This window comes from Impatiens glandulifera, chromosome 1 (genome assembly GCF_907164915.1).
Source record: "Impatiens glandulifera chromosome 1, dImpGla2.1, whole genome shotgun sequence".
Classification (NCBI taxonomy): Eukaryota; Viridiplantae; Streptophyta; class Magnoliopsida; order Ericales; family Balsaminaceae; genus Impatiens; species Impatiens glandulifera.
Genome location: NC_061862.1, coordinates 56,175,698 through 56,197,955, shown reverse-complemented (window position 1 = coordinate 56,197,955; position 22,258 = coordinate 56,175,698). Strand labels below are relative to the sequence as shown.

Below are 22,258 nucleotides of genomic sequence, written 5' to 3'. Positions count from 1 at the left end.
ATTAAAAGAAAATTATTGTCTTAAATATATATTAATAATCAAATCTTTTATATGACAAGTAACTTAATAAGAAATATAGAATATCTAATTTTACAGATTAATTGCTGACCAAAATTTTTTCAAATAAATCTAATTTTTAACTTTTATGTTAATTTTTTATATATATTTTTAATATCAATGTATTTGAATAATTGATTATAATGATGTAAATTCTATAAAAACTAATTAGTTATTATCTTATTATTTTATATATAAAAAATAGATTTTTACTTATATTTTTTTATCGGAAAATATGAATGTTGAAAATACTCTAAAATTTGTAAAAATTTGTAATATGAGTATTGAATATAGTTAATAAGAAAAAAAGTTAATAAAATTCAAATTTAACAAAACTGAAATATAGTTAGAATTGTGTATTATGAGTAAGGTTTTAAAATACGCGGTTCGACCGATGGTTCGACCGATGATTCGACCGATGGTTCAACCGGTCCGACCGTGAAACGGATGAATGGGCGGTTCGGATTTTGACTTCAATACGCTTACCTTTCGAACCGGTTAAAATTCGGATCGACCGGAAAACCAAACTGGAAAGGTCTGATTCTCATCTTGTTTACTATTTCTCTTCTCTCCTAAAAAACTCTACTCAGTCTCTCAGATCTATTTTATCACCTCCAGATCTATTGCGGGGAAGAAAGAGGACGATTGGCGGAGTAAAGATGCAGTGTATCTAGATCTGAGAAGTTAGTTAAGGAACGGTAACTTCTGAGGAGTTCAGAAATGTAAAACCAGTTGGGTATATGATCTGCAATTGCTTCTTCCTCAACTTCTTCAAATTTCAAACAAACCTGATCGCCACCTGCATTTCTTCTCCTCCGTTTACCTGACCTGACCGCCACCTGCATTTCTTCCCCTCCGTTTTACCCTACATTTCACTTCTTTTTCTTTTATACAGCTGTTGTGAGGTTGTGAGGGATAATAAAATATTAGTTGTACTTTCTTTTTTTCCAAGTTAATTGCTGTTGAGAGATAAAAAGATAATAAAACATTAGGCTATAGGGGTATAGTAGAGGTTGGTATGGATAAGTTTGGTAAGTAATTATTGTTGTGTAGGAATTAAATTTTAAGTCTTATTATAATTACATGGTAGGTTATTAATTTGTATAATAAATGATTGAGTTTAATTATTATGTATTTTGTTATTTTGTATATGTCTAAATTATATATATAATTTATGTATTAATATATTTAAATTTATTTAAAAAAAAATAAAATTAATCCGGTTTAACAAGTGGTTCAACCGGTTGAATCGATCGGACCACGATGTTCGCCTAAAAATCCGGATTGACGACCAAAACGGTTTTCAGAACCATGATTATGGCACCACCCTACACGATGGTTAGGTCAGGGCCACTCGTGTATTGAATATGACTTTGTTTCTTTTTACGTGTTATTTGTCCTTTTAATGTATATATTTTAAAATTAATAATAATAATAAGTTTGTTAGGAAAAATAATAAATTTTGTAATTAATAATATATTAATTTAATAAATTAATAATTTTAATTATATTTAATTATATTTTTTGGTTTAATTAACTTTAAATAATGTAAATTAAATCGCAATTTATATATGCGTCACAACTGCACACTCCCCGCTTACATCACTCCCTCACACCTCACACTAGGATATTACTAATACTTGTAATGCATTAAATTAATTTAAATTATAACTTAACTATTCCAGTATTCCGGACATTTATTCAATCATACTTAACTTATCCGACACACAATCATACATTATTAGCTATTATCAAAACCCAAAAGCTTAGAATTAGGGAAAGGATTGGGCTAAGAGACACCAATACATATGATGAAAACTTAGTGCAAGAGTAAAAATATTTTAGAATTAAAATTTTGTTTAGTTTTACTATAAAATATTTTTCAAAAATAAATTATAATGTATCCCCTTCAAATATATGTTTAAACAAAGTTAAAAATAATACTAAACCAAAACAGATTTAAATTAAATGCAAAAAGGGATTAAATAAGCTTTGGGCAAAAGTGAATTATACACAACTTTTGGTGCATTCTTAGTTTCACCTATAAACAGTCTTCACCCTATTTCTGGATACTCTACTTATGCTATATATATGTCACATGTTTTATATTATTTTAAGTGAAGTGGTCTATTCATTTGTTAAAACTTGTCAATGTTGTATATAAAAATGTCAAAACATGTTAATGTTGTATATAAAAATGTCATGATTAATTGAGTTTGTAATATGTCTGATAGGATCGACTTTATCGTTAGAGACGGGGTCTGGCTAAAGATGAAAGCTTATGAAAAACGGTTTGAAAGAAATCATGTTAGGGATTTAATTCACTTTCTATTCTACGCAAACTTGTGTAAACACTTGAAACGGATTCAAGGCGGAATTGTTTACTTAGGTTTGAAGCACAAGTCGAAATATGAAAAGATGACAGAAAATGAAGAACACAACAGTTTGTTTATGGATGTTCGGAGAAACTCTCCTACGTCACCCCTTCTTCCAACTACCGGAAGGATTCACTATATGATGAGAATCAAATACAGTTTACACACACACTTAGCTCACTATTGAACATAACACTTTCTGTTCAATTACAAGAAGATGAAGAATATCACTCAGCTAATGGTGTTTTGATTCTAGCTCTCTCTCTCGATTCACACACAGTACAATCAGAAAAAAGCTTCAAGATGAGTTCAGTAAGCAAGATGATTGAGTAGACTCTCTCTCTGCAAAATCAGTATGCTTGTTCGCAAGGTTTCTTGTCAGGCAAGGTAAGAATCGGTACTTCATCCGTTGCTCTAAGGATTGGTTAAATACTAATCAGAAGCTAACGGTCGAATCTTCAAAATGATACGTGGAGCTCTTTCATTGGAAAGCCTCCATTGTACACAACAGGTTCTAAGCACAAGGATCGTGGCCGTACCGAACTGGTAGTGCACCGAATATTCCATCAGGGATGTACCTGCAAAACGGGTAATGTGAGGAAAATTCTCTTACGTGTCATTCCTTGATTGGATGCATATAGCTGTTGTACTAATCTTCACAAGATAGTGGAGCAGGAATACGGTACAGCTATAGCACGTGGGTAGGAGAAATGCTAGATTCAAGCGTACTGCTTGAATTAGAGCATTAGACGTATTTCAGTTAGACGGATCAGTCTAATGAAATAAGTCAACTCCTTCTGATGAAAAACGTCTATTAGACCGCCTTGTCTAATGTACTTAGACTTGCGTCTAATATCAATAACCATTAGACGGGTACGTCTAACTCCACTGAGTTAGACTACCACGTCTAATTCCGGTTCTACCTCAGACTTATCTGAAGGAGTTAGACTCACGTCTAACTTTCACTAATTAGACAATCCGTCTAATTATAATAACCATTAGATGGGTACGTCTAACTCCACTAAGTTAGACTACCACATCTATTTCCGGTTCTACCTCAGACTTATCTGAAGGAGTTACACTCATATCTAACTTTCACTAATTAGACAATCCGTCTAATTATAATAACCATTAGACGGGTACGTCTAACTCCACTGAGTTAGACTACCACGTCTAATTCCGCGTATTCATTAGACCATCCGTCTAATTCTTTACGTCTATTAGACTTACACGTCTAACTCCGATGAGTTAGACTGTACGTCTAATTCCATTAGACTAACGTCTAATTCCGTGTATTCATTAAACCACCCGTCTAATTCTTTACACGTCTATTAGACTTACACGTCTAACTCCGATGAGTTAGACTGTACGTCTAATTCTATTAGACTGACGTCTAATTCCGTGTATTCATTAGACTACCCGTCTAATTCTTTACACGTCTATTAGACTTACACGTCTAACTCCGATGAGTTAGACTGTACGTCTAATTCATGCGTCTATTAAACTGCCCCGTCTAACTCCGTTGAGTTAGACTAAACGACTAATTTCATTAGACTTGCGTCTAACTTAATGCGAATGGAGATCAAAATTGGTCTAATGACCCTCATTAGATCCAAGTCTAAAGACATGTTTGTCTTAATACACCTGCATCAAGACTTATAAATTATTTCATCATCAAAATATTAGGGGATAAATTATTTCAACACTTAGTCAAATTAATTTGACCCAAGAATTTCCCCCTTTTTGATGAAGAAATTGCAAACCTGCATACAAATAGCACAACATGCATTCATCCAATAAATAAACAAACGGACAACATGCAAGTAATCATTCAAAAGCATCTACGTTAATCACATATAAGTGTTTTCAGAAGAAACACTCAAAACATTGTTCAGTGTAACCATGATAATTTTACCAAAAGCATTATAAAGACATTCAAAAATAACTACAAAAAGACATTTAAACATTAGTCTTCTTCTTCTTCTTCTCCCTGGTCATAACTTTTGGATGGGATACGCTTCAGCCTAAGATGCCTCTAAGACAACAGTTACGAGAGAGTTGGAGTCTTCACTTTTACGTTTCTTAGATTTGAGCGTTTCCACCCTTTGAATATAATCTACCACTTTCTGGTAGTTCAGGATCTTAGAAGAGAGAGGGAAACTTTTACCAGATTCGTTCAGACGATGACAAAGAAAGGAACTGAAAGGACCATCAAACCCAAAGATCTTCTTTCTGGCTACAACCATTCTGACAAGATTCCCGAAGAGGAAGCTTTTCCAGTTCACAGGAACACCCCTGGTGATGGCCACCATTATCTGAAAAACCTTCGTACAATACTTGTAGGAGGTTTCTTTAGATAGAAGGGATTTAGAGATGATATCACTAAGAAGAGCATATTCAACCTTCAGAAGGTTCTTATTTCCATGAATATCTACTTCAGAGGAATCCGAAAAGACTTTGATCATCGAAATCATGAGGTTAGGGTGAGTAGAAGAGAAGTCATCAATACCTTCAGTTGGGAGATGGAAAAACTCACCAAAGGATTCTTCTGTGAGCCATACCATCTGGCCCATTACAGCACCAGCAATGACGCTATCTTGATAGAAGCTAGCGGTTTGGAAGAACTCATTTACAAGCTGTTCATGATAGGTTTCATGAGGGGTGAGGAATCTTCTCAGCCCTGTAGCTTTCAGAGAGTCGAACATCCTTTGCATGCCCGGAGATTCAAGAGTGGAAACGGATTGAAAGTCCACCTGAATCGATTTTGGTTGGAAGGGCAGCATGTTGATTTGAAGAACAAAGGATTGAGAGATTCAAAAGGTTCGATTTCTAAAGAGAGAAAGAGATTTCAGGGAACTTCTAACATTTCAGAGAGAATGAACCTATTAATACCGGGGTTTTAATTATGAGGAAGAATGCTTAATGATTACTTCTACCGTCAAAAATTTCAAAAGACAGTTCCCAATACACAACATTTAATGTTAGCATGAAATAATCCGTCTAATACTAAATGTACAAGCAAAAGATGTCAGAAATATTTGTCATTTCTTGCATATTGAGAGACACGTGTCTTCAATTCTTTTGAGAAATGACTGATTTATTTTTCGGCGGGAAAAAATAACTCAAACAGACGTCATTAAAAGGACAGTTGTCCTAATTGACAGAAGATGAAGAGTCTAATTACACCAGTAGTTAGACGTTTTTATTCTTCTTTTCACATTTTCAATTTCTTTTGAAAATTAGTCTATTAGACGTGTGCGTCTAATTATGCTATAACAACACGTGATACACGCGTGTCTAATTAGAAGTGAGCAGCCTCTTGCTCATGACGTAAAAACGTCTAACGTCTATTAAACGTTTCCGTCTAATAGATGAATCCGTTTAATCAAGCAAGTTAAAATAACCAAGACAATGATTTTATATAGAAATTAAACTGCTCAATGGAAATGTTCGTCTAAGTAGCTGTGTTTCTCAGACTCTAAATCCTTAGGACAAATTAGAACCTCCGTCTTTTATATCTGTTCAGTTTCGATTTGAACAATACGTTCCCCTCAATTTATGCACATAATTACGTCAATCAAGATCAACAAGACCTAGCATGTTTCTGAAATGAGAAAACTTAGCTTCCGGAAGAGGTTTTGTGAAAATGTCTGCGGTTTGTTGATCTGTAGGAACATGTTAAAGACGGATTTGCTTCTAATTGACGTGTTCTCGGATGAAATGATGCCTGATTTCAATATGCTTTGTCCGAGAATGCAGAACAGGATTATAGGATATTGCGATGGCACTAGTGTTGTCGCAGAAAATTAGAGATTCATCAGCCTCAATTCCATAGTCTCTGAGCTATTGCTGAATCCACAGAACTTGAGAGCAGCAACTACCAGCTGCAAGATACTCTGCTTCAGCTGTAGAGGTTGCCACAGAAGTCTACTTCTTGCTGAACCATGTGATTAGACGATCTCCAAGGAACTGGCAAGTTCCATTTGTGTTTTTTCTATCAATTTTGCATCCTGCATAATCTGCATCTGAGAAACTAATTAAATTGAAACTGGAATCCTTCGGATACCACAGTCCCATATTTTGAGTTCCCTTTAAATATTTAAGAATACGTTTAGCAGCAGTGAAATGAGAGAGTTTAAGATCAGCCTGAAATCTGCCACAAACACCAACAGCAAATTGGATATCTGGCCTGCTGGCAATTACATATAGCAAGGAACCGATGAGTCCTCTATATGCTGTAACATCTACGCTTTGGCCACCTTCATCTTTGTCCAATTTGACTGAGGAGCTCATAGGAGTAGCTGCTGCAGAACAGTTCTCCAAACCAAATTTCTTTAGCAGTTCTTTGGTGTATTTGGCTTGGTTGATGAGGGTTCCGTTTTCCAGTTGACGGATTTGAAGTCCAAGGAAGAATGTAAGTTCTCCCATCATGCTCATTTCAAACCTATCCTACATCAGCTTGGCAAATTTCTCACATAATTTGGGGTTAGTTGACCCAAAGATAATGTCATCAACATATATCTGAACAAGTAGTATATGAGAGTCTTTAGCAAATCTGAACAGGGTTTTATCCACTGTTCCAACAACAAAATCATGATCAAATAAGAAATTGGTTAGAGTGTCATACCAAGCTCTAGGAGCTTATTTTAGACCATACAATGCTTTGTTAAGTCTATAAACATAATCAGGTAAAACATGATCTACGAAACCAGGGGGCTGCTCAACATATACTTCTTCATTTAATTTTCCATTTAAAAATGCATTTTTTACATCCATTTGAAAAACTTTAAAATTCTTAAATGATGCATATGCTAGGAAGATTCTGATTGCCTCTAATCTTGCAACCAGTGCAAAAGACTCATCAAAATCAATACCTTCCTCTTGTCTGTATCCTTGAGCAACTAAACGAGCTTTGTTTCTGATGACTAGACCATCTTCATTGAGCTTGTTTCTAAAGACCCATCTTGTTCCTATAACCGACTTGTCAGTTGGTCTAGGAGTAAGATACCACACTTTATTTCTATCAAATTGGTTTAACTCCTCTTGCATAGCATTGATCCAATCTGGATCAACTATAGCTTCACCAATTTTCTTTGGTTCAATTTGAGAAATAAATGCAGAATTGGCCATTTCATCCATCAACTGACGTCTTGTCCTTCGAGGAGAAAAAGGGTTACCAATTATCAGTTCTGGTGCATGATTTCTGTTCCATCTGAAGTTGGAACCAAGAGGATTGGTCATCTGAACTAGTGATACCGCGACATCCAAACTTTCAACTTCTTGTTGAACAGGAGTTTGTACGTCTGGTTGAGCTTCAACCGGATCAGCCACAGGATTAGATAGAGCCATCCACTTGTCCATAGTTTCTTCTTCACTCACAGTCTCAAGACTAGCGGCTTGCAGTCTGTCAGCAAGATCAATGGGTTATTTGGATTTACTCTCAACAGGCTCATCAAAGATTACATGAAGGGATTCTTCAACAGTATGAGTTCTTTTGTTGTATACTCTGTAAGCTTTGTTTACTGATGAGTATCCCAACATAAATCCCTCATCTGCCTTAGCATCAAAAGCAGTTAAATAAACCTTTCCATTGTAATGGATAAAACATTTACATCCAAATATTTTAAAATAAGAAACTGTGGGAATTCTCCCATAATACAGTTCATAGGGAGTTTTATCAAAACGTTTGTTAATAATTGAACGGTTTTGAGTATAGCAGGAAGTACTAATGGCTTCAGCCCAGAACCTCTGAGGAACATCTGATTCAGCAAGCATAGATCTCGCTGCTTCTTTCAAAGTTCTCACTCTTCTCTCAGCAATGCCGTTTTGCTGTGGAGTTCTGGCACTAGAAAACTCGTGCCTAATTCCATTCTCCTCAAGATAAGATGATAGAATTATGTTAGTGAATTCAGTTCCTTGATCACTTCTAATACATGAGATATTCAGAGATTTCTAATTCTGAATGCCTCTAAATATTCTGATCAAATTTTCAGCAGTTTTATCTTTTGATGGCAAAAATGCAACCCACATAAAACGTGAAAAATCATCAATAACAATTAAGGAAAATCTCATTCCTCCTACACTTTTTACAGGAATTGGACCAAAGAGATCCATATGTAAAAGTTCTAGGATACGGCTGGATTGTGATTTTCCTTTGCTTTTGAACGATGATCTGCCCTGTTTGCCTAACTGGCAAGTAGTGCAAATCTTGTCCTTTGAAAAATGAAGATTAGATAAAACAATAACTAAATTGTTTGAACAAATATTGTTGATGATTTTAAAATTCAAGTGGTTCAAACGTTTATGCCATAACCATTTCTGGTCATTTTTGGCAATCATGCACATAAGATAAGATGTTTCTTTTTGCCAATTCATTTTATATGAGTTTCCTACTCTACTTCCAGTTAATAAAATGTTTCCATCTTGGTCTTTAACTAAGCATGCATGAGTTTGAAAGTCTACTGACAAACCATTATCACATAGTTGACTGATACTAATTAAATTATAACACAAGTTGTCAACAAGTAGCACATCATTAATGGTTAGGTTACCATAGATAATCTTACCCTTACCCATGGTCTTACCCTTCTTGTTGTCACCAAATGTGATCTTAGGTCTAGAGTAGTCTGATATATCAGTGAGAAGCCGTCTGTTTCCAGTCATATGCCTAGAACATCCGCTATCAAGATACCATACATATTCCTTCAGTCCTTCATTTATTTGTACCTACATAAATAAATATTTACAATCTTTTGGTACCCACCTTTAATTGGGTCCTCGGTCAATCAGTCCCTTAGGAATCCATATTTGAGTTATTCTGATGGATTTCCCATTCTGTGTTGTTATTAATGCATATAATTTTGACTTAGCAGATGACTTCCTGCTAGCCACTGATCCTTTAGTTTTTGAAGAGGATTTTCTTTTAAAACTTCTTGACTTAGAGTCAGACTTTAATTTACCATACATATTGGCCTTTTCAAGCTTATTCTTAAGCCAGCTAACAGTTGGTGGAACATAAATTATTTCATTTTTAAAAACCACTTCTTCATGAATTGGATCAGATTCCATGTCAGGCATACTTCCTTTGACAAAACTTATTGGCTTAAGTTTGTCATTTGGCTTTGACTTTTTGCAGGACAGGTTAGGATCATTGCTATCAAATCCCAATCCGGATTTAGATCCAGCAGGTTTCAACATGCTGATCTGATATTTGACATCATCACCAGACCTTGTCCATGCACTGACTATGTAGTTCAGTCTTTTGTTTTCAGATGAAAGAGTTTGAATCTGTTCTTTGAGCATCTCATTCTCTAATGAGATCTCTGTTAAATTTTCATCAAAAGCATTTGATTCGGGTTCTTGTTTTGAAAAGAGAACAGTTGATTCATATTTGACTTTCATTTCATAAAAAGAGTCAGCTAACTTTTTGTACTCAATAGCCATGTCATTGAGTGCATTAGTTAGCTCCTCGTTTGTAAATTCTGGTTCAGAGATATCATTTACCTTAGGTTGGTCATCAGCCATCAGGCATTTTACAGCTTCATTTTCTTTTTCGGTAGGAGATTCCTCAGTATCAATGTCAGCCCATCTGGATTTGTTCTGACTACACATGAATACGTTCTGGTTGTTCTTTGCTTGAGGACTCACTCCATGGATCTGGATGAGCTTATCCCATATTTCTTTTGTAGTGGAGTAGGACTTAATCTCACAGAACATGTTAGTGTTGAGAGACTGGAACAGGATGTTCTTAGCAACATTATCCAGGTTATTTGTCACCTTATCTTCAGTGGTCCACTCACTTCTTGGCTTTGAGATTTTTATGGGACCATCCGTGATAACACTCCACATATCATAGTCAATAGCAGCCAAGTGAACTTGCATCTTTATCATCCACAAATCATAGTTGTCCTTTGACAGAAGATGGATTTCATTGATGCAAGACATGCTTTGGGAACTTGATGCTTGAGAATAGAAACAAGGCTCTGATACCAATTGATAGGATCGGCTTTATCGTTAGAGACGGGGGTCTGGCTAAGGTTGAAGGCTTATGAAAAACGGTTTGAAAGAAATCATGTTAGGGATTTAATTCACTTTCTATTCTACGCAAACTTGTGTAAACACTTGAAACGGATTCAAGGCGGAATTGTTTACTTGGGTTTGAAGCACAAGTCGAAATATGAAAAGATGACAGAAAATGAAGAACACAACAGTTTGTTTATGGATGTTCGGAGAAACTCTCCTACGTCACCCCTTCTTCCAACCACCGGAAGGATTCACTATATGATGAGAATCAAATACAGTTTACACACACTTAGCTCACTATTCAACAAAACACTTTCTGTTCAATTACAAGAAGATGAAGAATATCACTCAGCTAATGGTGTTTTGATTCTAGCTCTCTCTCTCGATTCACACACAGTACAATTAGAAAGAAGCTTCAAGAATGAGTTCTGTAAGCAAGATGATTGAGTAGACTCTCTCTCTGCAAAATTAGTATGCTTGTTCGTAAGGTTTCGTGTCAGGCAAGGTAATAATCGGTACTTCGTCCGTTGCTCTAAGGATTGGTTAAATACTGATCATAAGCTAACGGTCGAATTTTCAAGAATGATATGTGGCGCTCTTTCATTGGAAAGCCTCCATTGTACACAGCAGGTTCTGAGCACAAGGATCATGGCCGTACCGAACTGGTAGTGCGTTGAATATTCCATCAGGGATGTACCTACAAAACGGGTAATGTGAGGAAAATTCTCTTAAGTGTCATTCCTTGATTGGATGCATATAGCTGTTGTACTAATCCCCCAATTATTTCTGGATACTCTAATTATGCTATATAACTATATTGTAAGTCTTTATTATATTGATAAATATGATTTGTAATATATTAAATATTATAATTCTAGAGTGTAAAAAAAATTATTTTGATGTTTTAGAAAATAATAAAATGGGTACTCCTTGGGATACATAACCCTTATTTTTTCATTTAAAATTTATTATTGAAAAAATAAACGGCTAGTCACAACAGGGAAATATTATGTGACGTGCTTACACATACTTTTCATAAACTAGACACAGACAATTGAAGTATGTTTACTTAAGTTATTTAATAATTAAAATAATAATAATTAGATAATTGTCTTATACAAAAACAATAAACTAATAAAACAATAAATAAAACATTGTTTTCACTAAAAATAAATGGACTAAAACTATTCAAAAATTGACTGAAATACAACACAAACTAATGTTAGTTAAAAAAAAAATTTGCTGCAATTAAACTTTAGTTTAACACAAACTAATGTTAGTTAAATTTTTCATTTGTTTCGATTAAACATTCGAATTGATTGGGTTTAATTATAAAAATATATTGTTAATTAATCGACTATGTATAACAAAATTAATAAACAATCAAATTAATTCAATCTAAGTTAATTAAGTAGGTTGAAAAAATATTAAAGAAGAGAGACAAATCATTTTTATAATTAAGTTAACATTGAACTGAAATAAAATTTATAATAATAAGACATTTTTGAAATATAACATCACAATAATTATAAATCATGCAATGTCATTAAATAATTCTTGATTAATTAATCAAAAGAATTATTAATTAAAATTATTATTATAAACTATAAAGTCATTAACTAAAAAGACATTAACAGATATCAAATTATCCAAAATTAAATACTAAATATCTAATCTTGTCATTAGTCAATAAGAAATAGTAAGATTTACATTGTTAAATATATATGATGACGTCACTTGTAGATAAAGACCCCATATTTATAAGATAGAGTAATGATTAAAATAATTTCAATTCCATTTATAAAATAAAATAGGGGATTGAATCTACATCATAAAAATGCATTTAATAATTAAGTTTTGTTAAAAGTGTTTCATAAAGTTGTTTTCTAGTAATTATCTAAATTTTAAGACTACCTGTAGTCAAATTAATTGAAAATAAACAAAATAATGTTGGTTAGTTCTAAAAAGTGAGATATAAAACTTTTTCCAAACAAAAGAAAAAACAAGACTTAAAATTTGCCATTTTTATGCAATATCTCAAAAATATAAAAATACATAAGTAAAAATATTTTAATGGAAAAATAATAGTTGATAAAACGTTAGCCCTTTTCAAAATTTTACTAAAAGACTTTTTAAATATACTTTCTTGTTTTATTACGGGAAGCCTCAACAATTACATAGTAATTGACTGAGTTTTTTCTGTAACTTTATAAGGGAATTTATTTATGAAGAAACCAATATTGGTAAAGATGCATACACGACAGAATCAATAACAATCAAATTAAATTAAATAAGATTTAATTTTGAGAGAAATTCCAAAATAAAAAATTTATTCTTATTACATACTCATTTTTTGAATTGGACTGGTCAAATAAAAATAACTTTGAATTGAACTTGTCAAACAAAAATTTCAAGAAGTTAGGAATATTGATATAAAAAGATTAAAATTTTATTCATAGAGATATTGTATAACTAACTCATCGATGGTGTGTTTGGACGCTTAAAAATCAAAAAAACATAATATTGACGGTTGATTATGAACCGATAGTATTTAATCCTTCAATAATCTCAACAACAAATTAAATGACGTGTTTGTCCACTAGCCTACATTCTTGATCATGTGAAGAAGTTTAAGTAAAAAGGAGACTTTAGAATTCGAGAACTTTCATACAAAGGTAGTTTCGAATCATCCAACAATTTGTAAAATGACTTAGCATCATCAACGAGATGTTCATTGTCATTGTTCACATTATGGTACAAATCAACAATAATATCTTTCATTAGGTGATCATTACAAACGTCAATATGTTCGTCGATGGTATTACTTTCATTATTTTGTTGTACATTCATCAGTTTGATTACAAACTCATCATCTAATTCATCATCCCCACATCAACTAACAACATTCACACTCTCACGTTCAATTCTCCTTTCCCCGTGAAAATACAAAAAAATCATAATTTTGTTTTACGTCAAATACAATCAGATGAGTTCTAACAATAGTCCTATTCTCATACACTCAATTTGCACACTTTACACAAGGACATGCAATGAAAGATCTACCCATAGATCTTTCTATAAAATCTATGAAATTGTCAACCTCCTCGATATATTTTGGATTAGTCTACGTATAATCATCCATGTTTTGTTAGGAATTTATATTGGGACTAGACAAAATATTACTATGTCAAATAAAGTATATCCTTTCAAAATCATTCATATACCTAAACCAATAATCTAATATAGAATCCAAAAATTTACAATCAATATATCTATTTAACCTACAATCCAATAATCTAACATATCTAATTAACATAAAATCCAATAACCTAACATCATCTAACATACAAATAATTTAACATGCCTAACATACAATCCAATAATCTATCATTATCTAATATATAAATAATAAAAAACTAATATATCTAACATACAAATAATCTAACATGATCTAACATACAAATAATCAAATCTAATCTAACATATCTAACATAAAAATAATCAAATATATATATCTAACCTAACAGACAGAGCAAGGAAAGAAGAAAAGAGAAGATAGACTAACCTGACGACGAACGATCAGAACAAAGAACGACAACGACAATAGGAGCGCAAGAACAACGACAGTAGTAGCACAGGAACGACGGACATCGAAGGGAAGAAAGAAGAAAAAATAATAAAAAGACTAAAAAGGCTATCGAGTAAATTAAAAGGGTATCAATAACGGCTATGTCGTGAGTCTTTACAGATGCTCATTTAATGAGTACTAGTAACGGCATTGGCATTTAGCCGTTACAGATACTCCTTGAGTATCAGTAATGATATTGACAAAGAGCCGTTACAAATACCCTTAATTCGGAAAATAAAACGACAAACATCGTATCTGTAACAGTTTTCCAAAAAACCGTTACTAGTAGTATACAAGTTTATGTAACAACATTTCAAAGAGCCGTTATAAATACCTTTAATTCGGAAATGAAACGACAAACATCGTATCTGTAACGGTTCTTTGGAAAATCGTTATAGATATTTTTATACAATTTGTAACGGCATTCCTTAGACTCCTTACTGATACACTTGTTTTGAAAAATAATAAAAAAATCAAGGTATTAGTTAGGGATGGCAATGAGTAGCCGTATGCCCGATACCCGTGGGTACTTGATACCCGACTATATTAATATAAAAATAAAATATTTTTTATTAAAACTTAATGTGACTTTTTAAATGCCTATTCATTACAAATGTCATTATAAACACATTATTTAATTTGTTCTTATCTACACTTCACTTCAACTTTAAATTTTTTATATTTCTAAAAAACTATTTCTCTACATTAATCTTCTCTTTCAACTTTCTCACTCATCATCTTCATAATTAATCTTTAATTTTTTTTTCAAGCTCCATTCAAATTTTGCTTCACTCTATAACAATAAAATCTTCTTTAAGATCTACAAAAGTTGGTATGCAGGTAGGTAATGTTTTGATTTATTTTTTTTTAACACTTTAAAATTATTATGTTTATTTTTTTTCCACCTCTATAATCTTATAAGTTCTTAAATCGGGTAATGAATACTCGTCAGGAATTGGGTACCCGACAAATCGGAGATGGGATAAAAATAGAGATGTTCGTCGGGTTCGGGGATGAGTATTTCACTACCTATCAAGTAGGGTACACGTTGCCATCTTTCGTATCAGTAATGACTTTTTTAAGAGTCGTTGCACATAATACATATCAATAACGATCTTATAAAACTGTTACTAATATCTAGTATTTGTAACGGCCTCATTTAACCGTTACTAATATGTAGTGTATGTAACAGTCATATATATTCGCCTCACATTTGTTACATATGACCCTTTTCTACTAGTGAGAACCGTTAAAATTTTATAAAAGTTTTCTCACCATCCTTAATTTTCTATTTTCAATGTTTGTTTAACCCAAAAAAAATTGAGTTGTATTTATATGAAGGAAGAAAACATTGTCAATTTCTTCGTAGATGCAATAAATGTACATAATTTCATTGAAATTTTCATGATTCTAGAACAGACTCTCATAATTCAGTCAAGTAAAAACATGAATGATGCACACCATTTATTTTAAGAGAGTAAATAATTAGAATGATTTGAATTTGGAATTATTTGAATAAAATTTTGAATTCTAAATTTAAAATTTTGTTTGATAAAAAACTTGATTATTTAAAATAAATTATTAAATGTTTATTTTATATTTAATTTAAAAATGATAAAATAAAGTAAAATATAATAGATAGATAGATAGATATATAGAAAATCTCACACTAGGACTATTTAAAAAAAAATAATTGATTGATAATGTGAAAAAATATTTTAATTAAATTTAAATAATCCTCATACTTATTTTAAATGTATTTGGAATGAAAAATTTCTTATAACCAAACACAAATTACTATTTTCAATTTTAACATTGTAAACCAACTTTTTAAAATTATCCTATGATCGATTGGACAACATATAACAGTGTAACTTGGACAACATTAAATAATTATCTAACACTATGGAACACATTTTAGTTGATCTTTGTAAGTTTAGAGGATAATTTAATTCATGAATTTTGTTAATATTTGGTCAAAGTTCTTAGATAACCTTTTAAACGAGTTAAATTCTTATAACTTGAAAATAAAATTTTACGAGTTTATAAATAATTTTGATTATTCGATCTTATAAAAAAAGTGAATTTATATTTATAAATTTAAATAAAATATTATTATTTATTTAAATAAATGAAATATGTAATTAATTTTGAAAATATGATTAATTTATTTTTTTATTATTTTTAATGTATGTATATTTAACTATATATATAACTATATTTTCAAATAAACTTTTAAATAAATAAATTCTCAATTTCATGAGTTTATAAAAATGTTAGCTAAATTTATATTTTTTTAGGATGCTTCATGTTTAACACTAAAATAGTGAAATTATAACTTAAAAAAATTATAAAGTGTAATCATCCCAAACTAAGTTAAATAATTAACATATAAGATTTACTCCTTTTCTAATCGGAAGTCACTAAGTCAGAGTAAGAGTTGCCCATACTAGACCTGCGCGCAATCAATAGGTAGAATTTAAATTTTCTTTAATATAATTTATTTTAAATTTTACTTTAATTTAAGACGTTTTAAATGATAATTGAATTCTTAAGTTTAAGTTTTTATCTCTTTTTTCATTTTTACATTTGAACTTAATTAATTAAAAATAATTTTTTTTTTATAATTTATAGTGTTTTTAACTTATATTGAACTATCTTAGTTAATTAAAAGGAATATTATTTTTTATAATTTATAAGAATCTTTAACTTATATATATTTTTTTAAATTAACTTATTCGTAAATGCACTTAAACATCCATAAAAAAAAATTGCAATAGAATGAAATCAAAATAAACACAAGACAAAGTAATTAAAAGAAAATTCTTAAATATATTTATTGGTCATCAAATCTTTTATATGGAAACTTAGATAATAAAGTAGTTTAATATGAAATATAAAGTACCTAATTTTACATATTAATCCGCTGACCAAAATCATATTCAAATAAATCTAATTTTTATGTTGAATTCTTATATACTTTTTTAATATTAATGTATTTGAATTTATTATAATGGGATGTAAATTCCTTAAAAATAATTATTTGTTATGTTATTATTTTATAAAAATTTAGAATTATTTTTACTTATATTTTTTGGAAAAATATAAATTTAAAAAATACTTTAAATTTTGAAAAAAATAGTTTGACACATAAATTGAGAAGAAAAACAAATATTTTTTTAAAATATTTTTTAGGCTTTTTTAATTTTAAATTTATTTTGTATTTTTAATTTTAAGAAATATTTATTTATAAAATATAAAAAAAATATTTCATTTTTTTCAATTTATTTTAAAAAATATATATATATTTAAAATTTAAATTTAATAAAACCAAAATATGTTAGATTACACCACACAACTCACGACACAACACTAGTGTGCTCACGATCAATTGTGTTTTTCCATAATAATTAAAAAATAATTATTATGTATAAATAAAACAAGAAAATAAGAATAATTGGTAATTAATGATATTAAAATTAGTTAATTAATTTAAATTAATAATTGTATAATATTTTGTTGGCTTCACTAAACTTTAAATCATGTCTCTTACATCACTCACTGATATTAGTAATACTTATAATTTTTTTAAAATAACTTAAATCATAAATTAACTTAACCTATTGATAATCATCCTTTAAGTTATTTGACACTCATTCAATCATACCTTTTTTCTTATATTAACTTTATAAGTCGTTTCCACAATCCATATATCGTTCCGATCAAAACTCAAAACAATCCATATATATCGTTCTGATCAAAACTCAAAAGTTTCTTTCTTTATTAAATAAATTAGTATAAGCCTAGTGAGAAGGAAGTAGAGAGGCAGCGGCAAAAGAGAGATATCAACACAAAATTAGAATAAAGATGAAAACTTAGTGCATTAGTAGCAATATTTTAAAATGAAAATTTTGTTTTAAGTTTTATAACATTGTCTTTAATGCTCATTTATAATGATATTTTCGAGATATAAATTGTATTATATCTTGTTAAAATATAAATTTAAACAAAGTTAGTAGATGATAATATTAAACCCAAAAATATTATTTAAATTAAATGCAAAAAAAAGGATTAAATAGGTTTGTTTCACAAATACTGTTTATATACAATTTCTGGTTCCTACTTAATTTCTGGTGTCACATTCTATCCTGCCAAAGATGTGAGAGGAGAACCTATATACATATTTATCAGGTTATTTATATAATTTTGAGTATAGTAATCTATTCATTTGTTAAGACTTCATCTAGTAATATTTCTTGTCATAGTTATATTTCAGCAATGTTTATAAAACATAAATATCTATATTTATGTTTTTAATCATGTATATTAGAACTTAGAACAATGAAGATTTGTAAAGAAACGTTTAAGTTTAAGGGCTAAAAAATATGTTCTGAAACGAGCACGGCTACGATTTGAGTTAAGACACGAGTACACGATTATTTACTAATGCTATTTTTTGTGTAACTAATTTAATGATTTTAAATTTAATACTTATATTAATTATTTTCTTTTTAATAACGATAAAACATTTTCATTATTTATATAACTACTTTAATTCTTTATTGATGAATATGGTTTGTAATATTTTAAATATTATAAAATTAATCTATAATCACTAAATACAAAATAAATACACTTATATCAAACTAAGTTCTTTATGAATCAGGTGGGGAGTGATTTTAGTCTAAAAGATATATAAGTAATTGGTTGTAACATTATCTTAATAGTATAATCAATTTTTCAGTAATTTTGAATTCCTTTCAATATTTTAATTAAAAATATTGTTTATTAATATTATTTATAAATAATTAAGAAAATTAAGAATCTCAAACTAAAAATCTTAGTTGTTAAAAATTATATATATTTACAATAATTATTTCTTAGAAATAATTGTTTTTTTTCTTAAAATTAATTAAACTCTTTGTTAACATTTGAGACACCTAAAATAAATATGACAAGATGTAGACTAATTAATTAACAACCCAATATTAAAAAATTGATCAAAATACAACCATGTTAGTTAGGTTCTGCCATTACACTTTTCCATTTCGTTTGGATAATTTTAATTATAAAAATTAATTGTTTATCCCCACTAACTGTTTATAAAAAAATTAAGAAGATGTAAAATTAAGTTCACGTGAAAAATTAAAGAAAAAAAAAAGTTAAGAGTGAACAGAAATTAAATTTATAATAATAAATCAATATAACATCACAATAATCGTAATTCATGCAATGCCATGAAATAATTCTTGATTAATTAATCAAAATAATTATTAATTAAAATGAATATTATAAACTATAAAGTCATTAACCAAAAAGACATTAATGAATATTAAATTATTCAAAATTAAAATGTTACTAAATATCTAATATTGTCATTAGTCAATAAGTATATTGTTACTATATATGATATCACTTAAATAAGACCCCTTTATCTATAAGAAAGAGTGATGATTAAAATCATTTCATTCTCTCTATAAAATAAAAGATTGAACTTACATAAAAAAAAATGCATTTAATAATTAAGTTTTGTTTAGAAGTGTTTCCAAGTAATGATCTAAATTTTAAGACTACATGTAATCAAATAAATTTAGTTACACTCCAATTATCGACGGAATAATTAAATATATTATAAATATGACGATATCCTAATCTTTTATTTATTTTTTATTTAATTCATTATTTGCATTTCTGATAGGATCGGTGACACCAATAGAGATCAATACACATCTCCAAACTTAGTTATGAAACTTAGTTATGATGATGAGGAATGAAGAATGAAGTATCTTTGTGGAGTAAGCCAGATATGGAATATCCAGATTGTGAATGTGTTCCACAAAAAAGAATACTTTTAGACTGATAGATTCTCTTTATAGTTCTTCATTTCAGAAAAGAAAACTTAATTATAAAATACAGTCCTTTATCTACTAGAAATACAACAAGTAAATTCTAATTTATGTAGATAAATATTTGAGCTACTTCTACAATGGTACTATGTTGCTTTTGCAGTTCATCATCGGATACCTATACTCACGCAGCTTCAAACTTGGTTGCTTCTAGTAATCTTGAGCAGACCATTCAACAAATAATTGATATGGGAGGTGGCAACTGGGATAAGGAAACTGTCACTCGAGCTCTTCGAGCTGCTTACAACAATCCTGAGCGAGCTGTAGATTACTTATATTCAGTATGCCCTTGAACTTGTTAATTTAGTTTCTTTTGGCATGTGAGATATTGATATATGTATTAACCTTGTAGGGAATTCCAGAAACAACAGATGTGCCTCACTTTCCTACAAGTCAGGTTGCCTTGGAAGGGACTGGAATGGGCACAGTTTCTAATGCTTCTTCTATCGGAGCTCCCAATTCATCTCCACTGAACTTGTTTCCGCAGGTAGCATTCTCAGTTTCTTCCTTTGTCCTCCATATATTTTTTCTGTTTATTGCATGGTGAAGATGTAACAGAAAGTAGTTTTTGGTGTTGGCAACGATGGACTTGGTTCTCTTGTTTTTCTCAGAAGCAACCAACAGGTTTTGATTACTCTTCCTTCGTCCTATTTGGAAACTTATATTTGTCACAATTACATTGGAAAATCGACAAAGTTAAAACTGAAAGTTATTTTTTTCGTTTGGTATAAGATTTGTTCTGCATCATGATTATTTTGGATCAGCCAAATTATAGTGGGATTTTTATTGCTTCTTTTGGTATATAAATCATTTTCTAGATCATGATCCAAATAATAGTGATTTGTTTGCCTCATTTGATATAGAGATTTTTTTTCTTGCTCATGATCAAATTATATTTTAGATCATTTTAATTTTTAGATGAATAACCAATCACAATCAACATGATTTTTTTTTTATACCAAAATAGCCCATTGGTAATTGGTAGCCTAGGTCAAAGCTTGGAGTACCCAGATTGACAACTTTCAGTCATCTAATGAGACTTTAAAAACATATAAAAATGAAAATCATTTAAGTAGGGTCCTGCTGTGATGCTGGCACAATTTATTTTTAATGGGTTCTTTGTGAATTTGGCTTTCAGTTCCAAGCATTACGCACTATGGTTCAATCAAATCCACAAATTTTACAGGTGTGTTTTTGATAATCTGTTTTGCAAAAATGCTTATTTGGATGGGTTTTTGGGTTGGTAGATCATATCTTCAACTGTTAAGACTTATACAAGAGCATCACACAGAGTTTCTTCAACTGCTTAATGAGCCTAGCGACGTTTTTGAAGGGTCAGTATATTATGACTAACGCTACAATTGAATTTGATATATGCATTCCTGTTTGTAGCTTACTGCAAATGATCAATAGGGGAAGATCTCATAGTTTTTTATGTATCCAAAGATCAGTGAACTCAAAAACTTTATGTGTCTGGATTTTGATCTAAATCCGGATCCAGATGAGAAATATCCAACAATTTTTTAACTAAGATCTATTTTCAAACATGGTCTCAACTGAATCCTCTGACAAAAAAAAAGTGTTCCAACTTGGAAAGATGATGACACCTTTTGGAGAATTCTATTTGGAATCTTTTATGGTTATCTATGTTGCTATTGCTAATGGTTTATTAGTAAACTAAATTCTCAGCGATATGCTCGACCATGCCGATCAGGAAATGCGTCATTCTATCAGTGTCACACCAGTAGAGCAGGAAGCAATTGCACGTGTTGTACTATTGAGGTGGTCTCCATTTGCAGCTTGAGGCAATGGGATTTGACAGAGCCGTTGTAATTGAGGCATTCCTTGCCTGTGATCGTAATGAGGAATTGGATGTTAACTATTTGTTAGAGCAAACGGAAGACTACGAGGATTGAATGGTAAATCATTTTCCTGAATTCTCTAGTCTCACATGTTTGCTCACCAATTTTTAAATAAACTAATTAAGGTATATGCTAAAGGCAAAAATGGGCTCATTTTTTTTTTACCTATGACTGCTTGAAGTCTTGAACAACTGCTTTGTAAATATGTTGCCATATTCGAAGTAAATTGCTGCACCTATTTGTTCTATGATGGGTACAGACAAGATATAATTTCATTGTATGACAAATCTTGAGATATTCTATATCTTAATAACTGTTTTTACAACTTTAACAATAAATGGATCAGGATTATTTGAGATATTTGAATGTTTTAAAGTGATTTGCATCTAAGCATTCAAATTGTCTCAC

At 30.4% G+C, this 22,258-nt stretch overlaps 1 pseudogene; it reads left to right on the top strand.

The window, feature by feature from the left end:
• Nucleotides 1-20,098: 20,098 nt before the first annotated feature.
• Nucleotides 20,099-22,258, top strand: part of LOC124920912 — a 24,806-nt pseudogene continuing 22,646 nt past the window's right edge.